The following is a 15,908-nucleotide window of genomic DNA, read 5'->3' on the forward strand; positions in this document are numbered from 1 at the left end:
AAAAATTGGGCCACACAGACACCCACCCCATCAGTGGCAGCACTTGGGCCCTAGTTGCAAACAGGATGTTTTGATTTGCATCAAGCACATTCAAAAATACGCCATTCTTATCCGTCCCCAGGATGACACCGGGGTAGGTAGCAAAGTCTTTCCTGATCCCAGCTCTGTTCATCTTGGCTTCTTTTAAAAACAATGTAAGCAAGGGTTACTCCAAGCGGAGTCTCCCTTTTTTCCAAAAATTGGGCCACACAGACACCCACCCCATCAGTGGCAGCACTTGGGCCCTAGTTGCAAACAGGATGTTTTGATTTGCATCAAGCACATTCAAAAATACGCCATTCTTATCCGTCCCCAGGATGACACCGGGGTAGGTAGCAAAGTCTTTCCTGATCCCAGCTCTGTTCATCTTGGCTTCTTTTAAAAACAATGTAAGCAAGGGTTACTCCAAGCGGAGTCTCCCTTTTTTCCAAAAATTGGGCCACACAGACACCCACCCCATCAGTGGCAGCACTTGGGCCCTAGTTGCAAACAGGATGTTTTGATTTGCATCAAGCACATTCAAAAATACGCCATTCTTATCCGTCCCCAGGATGACACCGGGGTAGGTAGATAAAGTCTTTGCTGACCCATGACTTGTTCATCTTGGCTTCTTTTAAAAACAATGTAAGCAAGGGTTACTCCAAGCGGAGTCTCCCTTTTTTTCCAAAAATTGTGCCCCACACACACCCACCCATTCAGTGGCAGCACTTGTGCCCTAGTTGTACACTTCACAGCTAGATTTGCATCAAGCACATTCAAAAATACGCCATTCTTATCCGTCCCCAGGATGACACCGGGGTAGGTAGCAAAGTCTTTCCTGATCCCAGCTCTGTTCATCTTGGCTTCTTTTAAAAACACAGCAAGCAAGGGTTACTCCAAGCGGAGTCTCCCTTTTTTCCAAAAATTGGGCCACACAGACACCCACCCCATCAGTGGCAGCACTTGGGCCCTAGTTGCAAACAGGATGTTTTGATTTGCATCAAGCACATTCAAAAATACGCCATTCTTATCCGTCCCCAGGATGACACCGGGGTAGGTAGCAAAGTCTTTCCTGATCCCAGCTCTGTTCATCTTGGCTTCTTTTAAAAACAATGTAAGCAAGGGTTACTCCAAGCGGAGTCTCCCTTTTTTTCCAAAAATTGTGCCCCACACACACCCACCCATTCAGTGGCAGCACTTGTGCCCTAGTTGTACACTTCACAGCTAGATTTGCATCAAGCACATTCAAAATCAACAAGCATTTACTCTCCCCAGGATGACACAGGGGTAGTAAATTCCTTCTGGATCCATGACTTGTTCATTTTGATGAACGTCAGTCTGTCCACATTGTCACTGGACAGACGCGTGCGCTTATCTGTCAGCACACACCCAGCAGCACTGAATACACGTTCAGAGACAACGCTGGCAGCTGGACACGACAAAATCTCCAAGGCATAAGTTGCGAGCTCTGGCCATTTTTCTAGGTTTGAAGCCCAAAAGGAGCAAGGCTCCAGTTGCAAAGTCATGGCATCGATGTTCATTTGGAGATACTCCTGTATCATCCTCTCCAGCCGTTGAGTATGTGTCAGACTTGTTTTCTCTGGTGGCCTTGCAAAAGAGGGTCTAAAAAAATTATGAAAAGATTCCATAAAATTGCTGTTACCAGCACCAGATACGGTCCTACTGGTACGGGTAGACTGTTGAAGATGACGAGACCGTCCCATGTTTGTCAAGTTACAACTGGGAGATTCCCTCCCTGCACCTGCACGGTTGTTTGGTGGAAAAGCCGAGCTAAGATCGAGTAACAGCTTCTGCTGATACTCCTGCATACGTGCGTCCCTTTCTATGGCTGGAATTATGTCACAAAATTTGGACTTGTACCGGGGATCTAATAGTGTGGCAATCCAGTAGTCATCATCACTTCTAATTTTGACAATACGACTGTCATGTTGGAGGTAGTGCAACAAAAAGGCACTCATGTGTCTTGCGCAGCCATGCGGACCAAGTCCACGCTGTGTTTGTGGCATAGAGGTGCTACCCGTTCTTTCTTCCTCTGACATCTCCCCCCAACCTCTTTCAACTGAAATTTGACCAAGGTCTCCCTCATCTGCTGAGTCTTCCATGTCCATGGACAGTTCGTCCTCCATTTCTTCATGTTCTCCTGCACCTTGCTCAACATTTCGCCTGCTACTATGCGCCCTTGTCGATCCCTGTTCCCCATGGTCCCATGCCTGCTGCGTTGGTGATGATGAACGTCTGGACCTTGGTGATGTTGTTGTCCCTTGCGCATATGAATCCTCCTGTAGTTCCTCCCCTTCATGTTGTCCCACCCCCTGACTCCGAATAGTGTTTAGCGTGTGCTCCAGCATGTAAATGACTGGAATCGTCATGCTGATAATGGCATTGTCAGCGCTAAACATATTCGTCGCCATGTCGAAACTGTGCAGAAGGGTGCATAGGTCCTTGATCTGAGACCACTCCATCAGGGTGATCTGCCCCACCTCTGCATCTCATTGGCCCAGGCTATACGTCATGACGTATTGCACCAGGGCTCTGCGGTGCTGCCACAGTCGCTGTAACATGTGGAGAGTTGAATTCCAGCGTGTCGCCACATCGCATTTCAGGCGATGAACCGGTAGGCCGAAAGACTTCTGGAGCGATGCAAGTCGCTCTGCTGCGGCGCTTGAACGGCGGAAGTGAGCAGTCAGTTTTCGTGCCCTGTTCAGAAGGCCATCTAGGCCGGGATAGTGTGTTAAAAATTGCTGGACGACAAGGTTCAACACATGAGCCATACAAGGTACGTGTGTCACCTTGCCCAGGCGAAGGGCCGCACCCAGGTTTGCAGCATTGTCGCACACGGCCTTACCAGGCTGCAGGTTGAGTGGAGACAACCATTTATTAAACTCGGACCGCAGAGCTGACCACAACTCCTCAGCTGTGTGACTCTTATTCCCAAGACATGTCAAGCTAAAGACCGCCTGATGCCGTTGCGCTCTGCTGCCAGAATAGTAATGAGGCGTGCGTGATTCCTTCTGCGCAGTGAGAACGCTGGTGGCCTGACCAGGCAGGCTTGGGGCGGAGGTGGAGGACCCAGATGAGGTGGAGGATGCAGAAGCTGTGGCGGAACTTGGACAGACAGAGGATTGACACACAAGTCGTGGGGACGGCAAGACTTTGGCAGCAGACCCTTCACCATCTATCACCATAGTTACCCAGTGCCCAGTCAGCGACATATAACGTCCCTGTCCATGCTTACTGGTCCAAGTATCGGTGGTGAAATGCACCCGTTCACACACAGAGTTTCTCAAGGAAGCGGTGATGTTGTGTGTGACATGCTGGTGTAGCGCGGGCACACCTTTCTTAGAGAAGTAGTGGCGACTAGGCATCTGGTACTGGGGCACAGCGACAGACATAAGGTCTCTAAAATCCTGTGTGTCCACTAGGCGGAAAGGCAGCATTTCTGTAGCCAACAGCTTACAGAGGGATAGAGTCAACCTCTTAGCTTTGTCATGGGTCGGAGGAAGTGGCCTTTTATTTGACCACATCTGAGGGACAGAGATCTGGCTGCTGTGTGTAGACGGTGTTGAGTAGGGTGTCCCTGGAAAAATGCAGGTTTGTGAGGAAAGTGCAGGCGGAGACATGATGTTGCCTTCATCCAACGTTGGTGCTATCGATGTCTGAGAGAGCTGTACACACTCACTTGTTTCCCCTTCCAAACCAACTGACGACCTACCAAGCAAACTGCCTGTAGCGGTTACAGTGGTGGAAGTTGTGGGTGGAAAAACAGGTGTGACAGCTGTCCCCACAGTCCTAGAAGATGAAGATCGCGCGGATGCACTGGAAGGGGCGGGCGGTGGATGGTTCGCTCCGCTAGGCCGCATTGCAGCACAGTGAGCTTCCCACCGGGACCTATGATATTTATTCATGTGACGATTCATGGAAGAAGTTGTCAAACAGCTGAGGTTTTGACCTCTACTAAGAGAATCATGACAAATTTTACATATCACATGATTTGGGCGATCTTTTTCTATGTCAAAAAAGGACCAGGCTAGGCAAGGCTTAGAGGCCATGCGACCTGTTGATCCACCCCGAATAATGCTCATAGGCAGAGTGGTGGCTGAGGATGCAGTTGTAGACGTGCTACCAGTGCTCCGACTCTGTCCAGGAAGGCGCAAGGTAACTTCGTCGTCGGTTGCATCCTCCTCCACCGCCTCTGTTGACCTCCTCGAGTGCCTGACTGGGGGTTGACAGTAGGTGGGATCTAGAACTTCATCATCAATTGTTGTGTTTGCACTCCCCTCCCCCTCAGACCGAGCCTTTTCTTGCCCTGACCGAATATTTAAGTTGTCATCCCAATCGGGTATCTGCGTCTCATCTTCATCAGTATGTTCCTCATTGTCTATAACCACAGGTGTTACAGTTTGTGACAAAAGGTCAACATTATGCTCAGAAACTTGTTCCTCACGGCCTGAATCCGAGTCACAAAGGTTCTGGGCATCACTGCAGACCATTTCCTGTTCTGTACTCACTGTAGCTTGGGAGCAGACCTCTGATTCCCAGGCTATAGTGTGACTGAACAGCTCTGCAGACTCAGCCATCTCAGTTCCACCATACTGTGCAGGGCTGATGGAGACTTCAGAGCTGGGAGAAATCAAGTGTGATTGGGATGACAACTCAGAGGACTGGTGTTTTTTGGATGCGGTACTTGAAGTGGCTGAGAGGGCACTTGTTGGACCACTTGAGATCCATTCAAGCATTTTCCTTTTTTGCCCATCATCTACCTTTCTTCCTGTTGTTCGTGTCCGTAAAAAAGGGAGCACATCGGATTGTCCACGGTAAGTAGTAGACATCTTACTTTTGCTGGTAGATGGTCTATCTTCAGCAGATGATAATGGAGCTTTGCCACCTTCCCCACAGACAAAACCTTTTTTGCCTTTTCCACCACGCCTCTTCCCCTTTCCACCAGCATCTGTCATTTTGCCACTCATGTTGATTGCGACAAGATTGTGGACTGAAAATGTGGTAGTAAACATTGAGAGGTGGTGAAGATTGCAGTGGTGGTCTAGCTTTATTAACAGCAGAATAATAAAGAATAAATATCCCTGACAATGCAACTACGGCCCTTAAACTGGCAGGAAAAAATGCTACTATAATGGCTTAGTTATGAGTTGGAGTGTGCAACGCAGGCAGATGCGCTCTGCAAATGTCTTGGCACTAGTGGGACTATAGCAAAGTCCAATAGCCACGTATAGGATGCCACTAGGTACACTGAGTGTTTGCTAGTATAATGGCTTAGTTATGAATTGGAGTGTGCAACGCAGGCAGATGCGCTCTGCAAATGTCTTGGCACTAGTGGGACTATAGCAAAGTCCAATAGCCACGTATAGGATGCCACTAGGTACACTGAGTGTTTGCTAGTATAATGGCTTAGTTATGAGTTGGAGTGTGCAACGCAGGCAGATGCGCTCTGCAAATGTCTTTTCACTAGTGGGACTATAGCAAAGTCCAATAGCCACGTATAGGATGCCACTAGGTACACTGAGTGTTTGCTAGTATAATGGCTTAGTTATGAGTTGGAGTGTGCAACGCAGGCAGATGCGCTCTGCAAATGTCTTTGCACTAGTGGGACTATAGCAAAGTCCAATAGCCACGTATAGGATGCCACTAGGTACACTGAGTGTTTGCTAGTATAATGGCTTAGTTATGAGTTGGAGTGTGCAACGCAGGCAGATGCGCTCTGCAAATGTCTTGGCACTAGTGGGACTATAGCAAAGTCCAATAGCCACGTATAGGATGCCACTAGGTACACTGAGTGTTTGCTAGTATAATGGCTTAGTTATGAGTTGGAGTGTGCAACGCAGGCAGATGCGCTCTGCAAATGTCTTGGCACTAGTGGGACTATAGCAAAGTCCAATAGCCACGTATAGGATGCCACTAGGTACACTGAGTGTTTGCTAGTATAATGGCTTAGTTATGAGTTGGAGTGTGCAACGCAGGCAGATGCGCTCTGCAAATGTCTTGGCACTAGTGGGACTATAGCAAAGTCCAATAGCCACGTATAGGATGCCACTAGGTACACTGAGTGTTTGCTAGTATAATGGCTTAGTTATGAGTTGGAGTGTGCAACGCAGGCAGATGCGCTCTGCAAATGTCTTGGCACTAGTGGGACTATAGCAAAGTCCAATAGCCACGTATAGGATGCCACTAGGTACACTGAGTGTTTGCTAGTATAATGGCTTAGTTATGAGTTGGAGTGTGCAACGCAGGCAGATGCGCTCTGCAAATGTCTTGGCACTAGTGGGACTATAGCAAAGTCCAATAGCCACGTATAGGATGCCACTAGGTACACTGAGTGTTTGCTAGTATAATGGCTTAGTTATGAGTTGGAGTGTGCAACGCAGGCAGATGCGCTCTGCAAATGTCTTGGCACTAGTGGGACTATAGCAAAGTCCAATAGCCACGTATAGGATGCCACTAGGTACACTGAGTGTTTGCTAGTATAATGGCTTAGTTATGAGTTGGAGTGTGCAACGCAGGCAGATGCGCTCTGCAAATGTCTTGGCACTAGTGGGACTATAGCAAAGTCCAATAGCCACGTATAGGATGCCACTAGGTACACTGAGTGTTTGCTAGTATAATGGCTTAGTTATGAGTTGGAGTGTGCAACGCAGGCAGATGCGCTCTGCAAATGTCTTGGCACTAGTGGGACTATAGCAAAGTCCAATAGCCACGTATAGGATGCCACTAGGTACACTGAGTGTTTGCTAGTATAATGGCTTAGTTATGAGTTGGAGTGTGCAACGCAGGCAGATGCGCTCTGCAAATGTCTTGGCACTAGTGGGACTATAGCAAAGTCCAATAGCCACGTATAGGATGCCACTAGGTACACTGAGTGTTTGCTAGTAAAATTGCTTAGTTTAAAAAAGTTGGAGTGTGCAATGCAGGCAGACGTGCTCTGCAAATGTCTTTGCACTAGTGGGACTATAGCAAAGTCCAATAGCCACGTTTAGGATGCCACTAGGTACACTGAGTGTTTGCTAGTATAATGGCTTAGTTATAATGAGTTGGAGTGTGCAGAGGACAAGAGGGTACAGTGGCAGGATTGTGGTGCTCTGGGTAGAGGAATGGAAGCCTGCCTTTCTATTCCCTCCTAATGGTGAAATGCAGGGAGGAAATCCCTGACCTTGGCTACACAGACGCTGTTGCTGTTTGCAGGACCTGTCACCTATGGCTCTCTGACCCTGCCGGTTTGAGCCCTTAAAAGGACTGCTATAAAGTGCTCTCCCTAAGCTGTCTAACGCTGTGTATGCAGCGCATACAGCTGTATCGGCGATAGGACTCAGGAGGACGGAGCTGCGACAGTGATGTCTGACACCAAAGACGCAGAAGGCAGATAATGGCGTCCTGGAAGAAAATGTCCGGTTTTATAATGCAGGGACATGTGACATGGACATCCTATCACACATGCCGTTGCTTCTCTGGCTCAAAGTCCACTTAGCTGTGTGTGTGTCTGGGATTGGCTGACATGCTGGCCCGCCCCACAAGACGCGCGCGCTTAGGGAAGGAAGACAAGAAAAAAAAAAAAATGGCGATCGCCATTATACAAACAGCAGTGATCTGAAGGCGCTGTTCCCGCACAGTATACACTGAAATGTCATAATAGTGTGATTCACAGAGTGACTTACACTATTACAGCAGAAACCAAGCTAGGATTTAGCTGTTTTTTTGCTGCTAGAACCGTTCTCGAACGTTTCTAGAACTATCGAGCTTTTGCAAAAAGCTCGAGTTCTAGTTCGATCTAGAACATGCCCCAAAATCACTCGAGCCTAGAACTGGAGAACCACGAACCACGAACCGCGCTCAACTCTAGTCCAATGTCCCTGATGCTGCTGTCTTGGTCCCATGCTCAACACAGGACAGTGTTTTCTATATTGGCATGAATCCACAGCATAGTGTGAATGCAGTCCACTGACTGCTTATTTCAATTGCTAAACTGGTTTCCTTCTCGGGCTATGTGAACTATTGCTGTGGCCATGTGTTTACAAGAATATGCTGCTCTGTATTAAACACAGGACCAGAAATGTAACAAAAAATATCAAGGACATGAGCAGATATAGGATTGAAATAGGATTAAAATTGTTATATTTCGTTAAGTTACTATAGAGGGAAATGTCCCAATTATATGTATATGCCGCCATTGGTGTTCCAAATGTAGGTGGAGGGCCTAGGATTATGTATAGATATGTATATGTAGATATATGTATACAGTGCCTTGCAAAGTGTTCACCCCTTGACTTTTTAACTATTTTGTTATATTTTTGTAATTAAATTTGCATGTGGCACATTAGCACTAAATAGTCGAAGTTGCGGAAATGAAGTGATAGGCAAAAATTTAATTTATGGAATACAATAAATAAAAACTGCCATGCGCATATGTGTTCACCCCTTTTGCTATGAAGCCCCTAAAAATTTCTTGTGCAAGCAATTACCTTCATAAGTCATATGCTTAGTGAAAGGACGTCCACCTGTGTGTCCTTGGTCTGTCAGTATATACACACCTTTTCTGAAAGGCCAAAGATCTGCTACACCATTAAGCAAAAGGCCCCACTAACCAAACAACACTATGAAAGTCAAGGAGATCTCCAAACAAGTAAAAGACAAAGTTGTTGAGAAGCACACTTCAAAGTTGGGCTCCAAAAGAATATCCTAATATCTGTGTCATGTAGTCATGCATCTGGATTCGAATCCTGGAGTCTGTGCTCTGTGGTCGGCTTCTCTGTCCACCACTGGACCACAGCAGATGCATCTTTTTTTTTTTCTTGTGCTTAGTTTCTGTTATCCTTGCTTTAGTTTTATTAGGGTAACAAGTGTATTCATTTACTTGTTTGTCTGTCCGATCACCTTTTGGGTGCAGCTTTAAACACATTTCTCCTGCAGGTATTTGCTATCTTCTGTTTGATGTTAGTAAGTAGGTTGTGTACCGCCCCCGTGTCAGCCGCCAGAACTGCTCGGATCCAGATCCGCGGTGGCTCGAGGGGTTCTCCGGACCCGGGGGTCGTGCGGCCATTCAAAACAAAAAGAAGGGGGGTATTTACAGGGGACTGTATGTTTAAAGTTTGTGACGCCACCCATGGTGCGTGGTAAGGTGGAGCACCCGGTGGCGATGGGATGGCAGCCAGGTGTTTATCCTCTCCGTGGGAAGGGGGGAATGCCCCGGGGCTCGGTGATGCTGGCGGAGGGATACCGTTGGGGAGGTAAGGGTCACTGCGTACTCACTCAGTCCAATAACGCTGACACCAACAACTTGTAAACCGAAGTTCTGAGCACCGCTACAGCAGGGAGGGAGCACGCCTGGATCCCGTGCCCGTTGGTGTTGCTTGTTAGCCTGTTACCTTTTCCTTGGCACCTTTCTACTGATTGGCCCCTGTAGTGTAGAACTAGTCGGGTCCCGCTTACCAGTGTGGCTAACTGGGTAAGCTTGCTCTCAGAGTTCGCGCTTGGGATTTTCTGGACTACAGATTGGGAAAGTCCTACCCCCCCCTGTGCGCTAGTAACTTGATTTTGGAGCGAGTGTAGAACTAATCTTGAAGGTTCCGTCCTCCTCGGGTGAATTACCAGGACGCTTGAAGCTACTTCCCGGCCTAGAGTCCACGTACCCCGTTGTGCCCTGGCCCCTGCCCGGAGATGGCACAAGGCTGCCGGCTGCCCTCCTCGGCAGTTCCGTGCCCCTTGTCGCGTTCCCCTGCGACCGGGGTTCCAGCTACTACCAGGCCCAGACCAACGTCTGCCACCTAGTAATCTCAAGAAGCCCTGCTCCCAACCTCCTCCAACGCTACACCTTTCTCCACAGACTTGTGACCTCTCCTCTCGAGAGTCACTCCTCAACTGACTGCTCCTGATACTCCTGACCCTCCCTTACCAACCCCCCAAGTAGGCGGCTCTATTCCCTTCAGGCTACCCATTGGTGGGTCTAGTGGGTGTGGTGCAGAGTTTTCCTAGGATTTTGATTAGCTTGTTCTTAGCAACACCAAAGGCCAGGGACCCGTAACCAAGGAGGATGTGGATACTGTGCAGAAGGGCAGATTGCACAATACCCTGTGATGACCTGATAGGCCAGGGCATCACAGTTGCATATTCTTTAGATATATACATATTCTCTTGCATTTTGTTGTTTGTCTTACTCACTTTGGGGTCACCTTCTACTTCAGCACACCTTCCCTTCTGTAAGTAATTTGCAGTCTGCCCTGCCCTACGGTTCTTTAGTAGGAATGTGAAGCACTGATCAGGCAGAATAGGTCTGAGTTGCCATAATTTAGTCTGTGGTCAAGGCTATTTCAACTCATGCAGTAACAACTACACTGGGGACTATGGGGTTGTGATCTCTAGTATGTACAGGAACCGGCAAGGTCAGATGAAGTTTTTACTGTGTTACCTACATGCCTTGTGAGTTGCTACACCACTATAACACTCTGATGATCCCCCAGAGCACCATCAAATCAATTATCGTCAAATGGAAAGAACACGGTACTACTAAGTTTGTTACCTGCCAAGAGAGGGACACCAACCAAAATGCTCAGCCTGGGCAATGAGGGCATTAATTAAAGAGGCAGTATAAAAAAACAAAGGTAACTCATGAAGGAGCTTCAGAGTTCTTAAGCAGAGACAGGACTATCTGTCCATATGACCACAATAAGCCATACACTCCATAAAGCTGACTTTTATGGAAGAGTGGCCAGAAAAAAGTCTTTACTTACAGCTAAAAATTTGAAGGCTCATTTTGATTTTGTTACCCGACATGTGGGAGACTCCCCAAATCTATGGAGGAAGGTGCTATAGTCAGATGAGATCAAAATTTATCTTTTTGTCAACCAATGTATGCTCTATGTCTGACGCCAAACCAGTACACCTTATCACCTCAAGAACATCATCCCCACAGTGAAACATGGTGGTGCCAGCATGTTGTGGGGATGTTTTTCAGCAGCAGGGAGAGGAAAATGGTCCAAGTTGAGGGGAAGATGGATGGTACGCAATATTCTTGAACAAAACCTGTTTCAGGATGTAAGTGATTTAAGACTGGGATAGAGGTTCACCTTTCAACAAGACAATAACCCAAAGCATATAGATAAACCAATATTTGGTGGTTTAAGGGGAAACGTGTACATGTATTGGCTTGGTCTAGTCAAAGCACAGACCTTAATTCAATTGAGAATCTGTAGTCAGACTTGAAGATTGCTGTTCACCAGTGGAAACCATCTAACTTTAAGGAGCTGGAGCAGCCTTGATGAATGGGCAAAAATTCCAGTGACAAGATATGGAAAGCTCATAGAGACTTTCAGTTGTAATTGCTGCTAAAATGGCTCTACAAAATACTGACTTTAAGGGGGTAAATTTTTATGCACACTGAAATTTTCAGTTATTTTGTCCTATTTGTTGTTTTCTTCTTCATCAATAAAATTAAAACAAATGTTCACAATTGGCTTCTTATTCAGCAGTTTCTTATTAGGCAATTTTTTTTTCTACTTTTTTACAGGTTTAACAACAATAATAAAAAATCACAACAATAAAATACAATGCAGTGAGGTGCCCTGTTGTGAATGCACTTAAAAGCAACTGCAAAAATGATGAAACTGGCAAAAAATGGGCAACAACGTATGTTATTGAAAGGGTTAAATTACTTTGGGTAACTGTTATGAAAGCAGACACACAGAGAGTGATACCCCATATCTAACTCAGGTCACTACAGCCTGGTCCAAATGGTTACTGGACATCAGAACTTGCATCAAAGTGGGCAAAAAACCAATTTTCTCAGATTTGAACACCTAAAGCGGGCTTTACATGCTACAATATATCTCACGATGTGTCGGCGGGGTCACGTCGTAAGTGACGCACATCCGGCATCGTAAGTTATATTGTAGCATGTGACAGCTACGTGCGATTGCGATTGAACGTTAAAACATTCATCGCATGCACGTCGTTCAATTGCTAAAAATTGAACGTGAGGTTGTTCAATGTTCCCGAGGTACCACACATCGCAGTGTGTGATACCCTGGGAAGGATGAACAGATCTTACCTGCGTCCCGCGGTTCCTGCCGGCAATGCGGAAGGAAGGAGGTGGGCGGCATGTTTACGTCCCGCTCATCTCCACCCCTCCGATTCTATTGGCCGGCTGCCACGTGACGTCGATGTGACGCCGAACGTCCCTCCTACTCCAGGAAGTGGACGTTCACCGCCCACATCGAGGTCGTATGGAAGGGTAAGTACATGTGACAGCAAATAATCGTTTGTGCAACATGTTCAACAAATTGAACGTGCCGCACATACGATGGGGGCAGTTACGATCGCATACGAGATCGTATGTGTAATTGTAACGTGTAAAGCAGGCTTAACAGGTGTTTTTAAGGAGTTAAATGACTTTGGGCCACTGATCTCACACTACCAATACACAGATAGCTATGTCCTGCATCAAGTTTAAGTCACTCCAGCCTGGTCCAAATGGGTTATGGGCATCAGAACTGGCCCATAGCCAATTTTCACAGATTTGAATAAACAGCTGGCGTTTTAAGGGGTTAAATGAGCTTGTGCCACTGATCTCATGTTAAGGGCATGACTCAACCGGTCACTTTTTCTAGATCTGACCGCTGTTTCAAATCATAATGTCATGTGTGCACACGAGAATGAACGATAACAGACACTATATCGGTTATGGACCTTCATCATGACAGACCCTGAGGCAACTGAACTTTATTCTTAAACAAAGCCCCTAGACCAAGAAGTAAAGAGGTGTGAACAAAAGTTTAAGTCCAATCAAGTATCGTAGGTCGGGGCTTCATGACGTATAGGAAATCTGCATATCCTAATTGGATTGGTCAGTCCAGGCTCCAGGAATTTCTTTTGTTTATCCCCTCGGGTGTAGACAGGAAATGGCAGCCATCTTCAAGTTACATATACTGATATATACTGTGTTTAAGGAAAATCACTAAATATACAATATACATATATACACGTGTTAGTAAAAGAAAACAAAGACATTCATAAATGTGTGAGTTAGTTTACATCTACTGAACTATGTATCTGAGTCTATGAAATGGCTGAATTAAGTATTTTTGGATACTCAATTCTTATCCTCAACAGTCCCCCCTAAAAACTTATTTCTGCCATTTCTGAATTCTAAGGGTACTGTGTTCCCTTAGGAAGAGAGGCAGAAAGATCTGTTGAAAAACCTGCCTAACTGAACGTTGAGGCATGGGCTGAAAGGGGAAAGGGGTTTTCTTCACCGGTTTGAGACCAAGGACTCCTAGGCGAGTCTTCACCCTTTGTAGTTGGACTTTCCCATGTCTCAAGGTTCTCTAAGTCTTCTCTTCTAACTGTTCTGGCAATGATAGTCTGAGACTGTACAGGTTTTTTGAAAAGGATAGGTATAAGCAGGACACTCAGTGCAGCTTTGGTGGATCAACCCTTCTGCAATGCGAGGCGTGGATCCATAGATTTTTCTGCGGTTGGATCGGCTCATCTAGTGTTCATGGCTCTTCCTTACTTGTCCTTTAGGATCAATCTGTCTCCTGACTGGAGACCATATACTACTAGTTCTGATTTAAGATCTGGAATTGGAAAATACACCTGATTATCACAGTCTTTAATCAATCATATAAAAATTGTACATGCCTGTGCTAAACCAAAAAAAATCTTACATAAAAACCTGTTTATTACGAAAAGAAAACAAAACATACATTTTTATTCACGATTTGCCAGTTTCCACTTTTCTATAAAATATACACCTTTTTGTAAACCCATTTTTTTTATATACCACCTTCATGTGCTTCTCAGCAATAACGTCGTTTTCTGCACTGGAATGCCTGTGACCAAACCTGGAGAGAAATCTACACAACACGCACAGACTTGCATACAACGTGCTCATGATATACATCTATAACCAGTTTGCAGTCTCTAAAAATGGGTAGAGTAGGTGCAGGGTGTTTCTGCGAATTCTTTACAGTTTTTTTCTCACTTCGTTTTAGGCACATGTCTTACAAAACTGGGTGAGTCTGCCCACCTGGGTACTGAACCTTGGTGTCACCAAAGCACACACTGATAACTGTCTTTCAAAGATTTTAGTCCATAGGTTACCTGGGCCATCATTAAGAAGAGCTCTCATGACAGAGAAAGCTTACCACCCTTTATCCACAGACCTTCCTCAGTCAAGTGGCTCCCTGCATGTCACACTCCATTCCTTGTTGTATCGCCCGTTCCTGTAGGGATTTAAGAACACAAGGAGTGACAAAAGTCACTGATGTGACAGGTGTCACCGAGGCATGGTCAGTATTGGTGAAAGACTCTGAACTCTAGGCCCGTTCACTGTTTCTTGGTCAGCTGCACCTGTACGGGGATCTCCATTCGATTCCATCAGCTCAGATCTAGACTTCATCTTCAGCATATCTAGCTCATTTGACAACAGGAAAAAATCTACAACCTACATACACATTTAAAGACTCTTACCCACTCCTGTTCTACCCATCTAGAGAGGGCATTTAATACGTCACTTTCACCTGTACCAATAGTAGGGGAGGAAGTGGTTCAAATTTAGACTACCTCATGTTGTGCAAACCGCATAATATCCAGTGTAGAATCGACCAACATCTTGTTCCATCTATGAAAACAAAAAACTAAAAAAAAATATACATTAGATCATTCGTATAACTTTAACTCTGACCATAATACAGTTAGTGGTCATCTATACTTCACATGACTGAAAATACCAAATAAATAAACATATAAAACAAGACTTTCCTATTTCAGTTAACAGATATGCCTCATAATAATCTAGTAAACATAACCTGCGGGGGAAGAGTCAGCTTCAAAACCTATCTAATATGCCTGTTGTGCCCCCGAAGAAACTGGAGAATATAATTAATACCTTATTCCCCCCTTGTTTAGTTTTTTGTTTACCAAATTGGCAAAATTCAGAATGTTTATGCTGGTATTCCCTAAAAGGAAAAATAAGACAGCAGGTAGTAAATTAGCTACATACTAAAACTAAAATTGAACAAACACTGAAAATAACTTATATTTTCAACAATATACATTGCTGGTGGAATTTTAAAACTTTACGATCAACAACACTGTATCCATAAAGAAAAGAAAACCTTTGATAGTAGAAATAACTGAGACATGATTAGGTGACAGCTGTGACTAGATGGCTAACCTGCAAAAGGAAATATAAATTGTTTAAAAAGAATCGTACAAACAGAAAAAAAGGGATAGGGTCACAAAATAAAAATATATTGTTCGAATAAATCACTATTAAAAAACAAAACAACACAAACTAATTTGCATATCTCATGAAATCTAATTTTCCCTACAAAATTAATTTAAACAGTCAGGTATAAACAGTAAACTAAGAATGTGAAATCCTGAACTCTAAGGGGTACTTTGCACACTACGACATCGCAGCTGCGATGTCAGTGGGGTCAAATTGAAAGTGACGCACATCCGGCATCGCAGGCGACATCGTAGTGTGTAAAGCCTAGATGATACAATTAACGAGCGCAAAAGCATCGTAATCGTATCATCGGTGTAGCGTCGGCGTAATCCATAATTACGCTGACGCGATGGTCCGATGTTGTTCCTCGCTCCTGCAGCAGCATACATCACTGTGTGTGAAGCCGCAGGAGCGAGGAACATCTCCTACCGGCGTCACCGCGGCTTCCATAGGATATGCGGAAGGGAGAAGGTGGGCGGGATGTTTACATCCCGCTCATCTCCGCCCCTCTGCTCCTATTGGCCGCCTGCCGTGTGACGTCGCAGTGACGCCGTACGACCTGCCCCCTTAATAAGGAGGCTGGTCGCCGGCCAGAGCGACGTCCCAGGACAGGTGAGTCCATGTGAAGCTGCCG

This window comes from Anomaloglossus baeobatrachus, chromosome 1, assembly GCF_048569485.1.
Source record: "Anomaloglossus baeobatrachus isolate aAnoBae1 chromosome 1, aAnoBae1.hap1, whole genome shotgun sequence".
Classification (NCBI taxonomy): Eukaryota; Metazoa; Chordata; class Amphibia; order Anura; family Aromobatidae; genus Anomaloglossus; species Anomaloglossus baeobatrachus.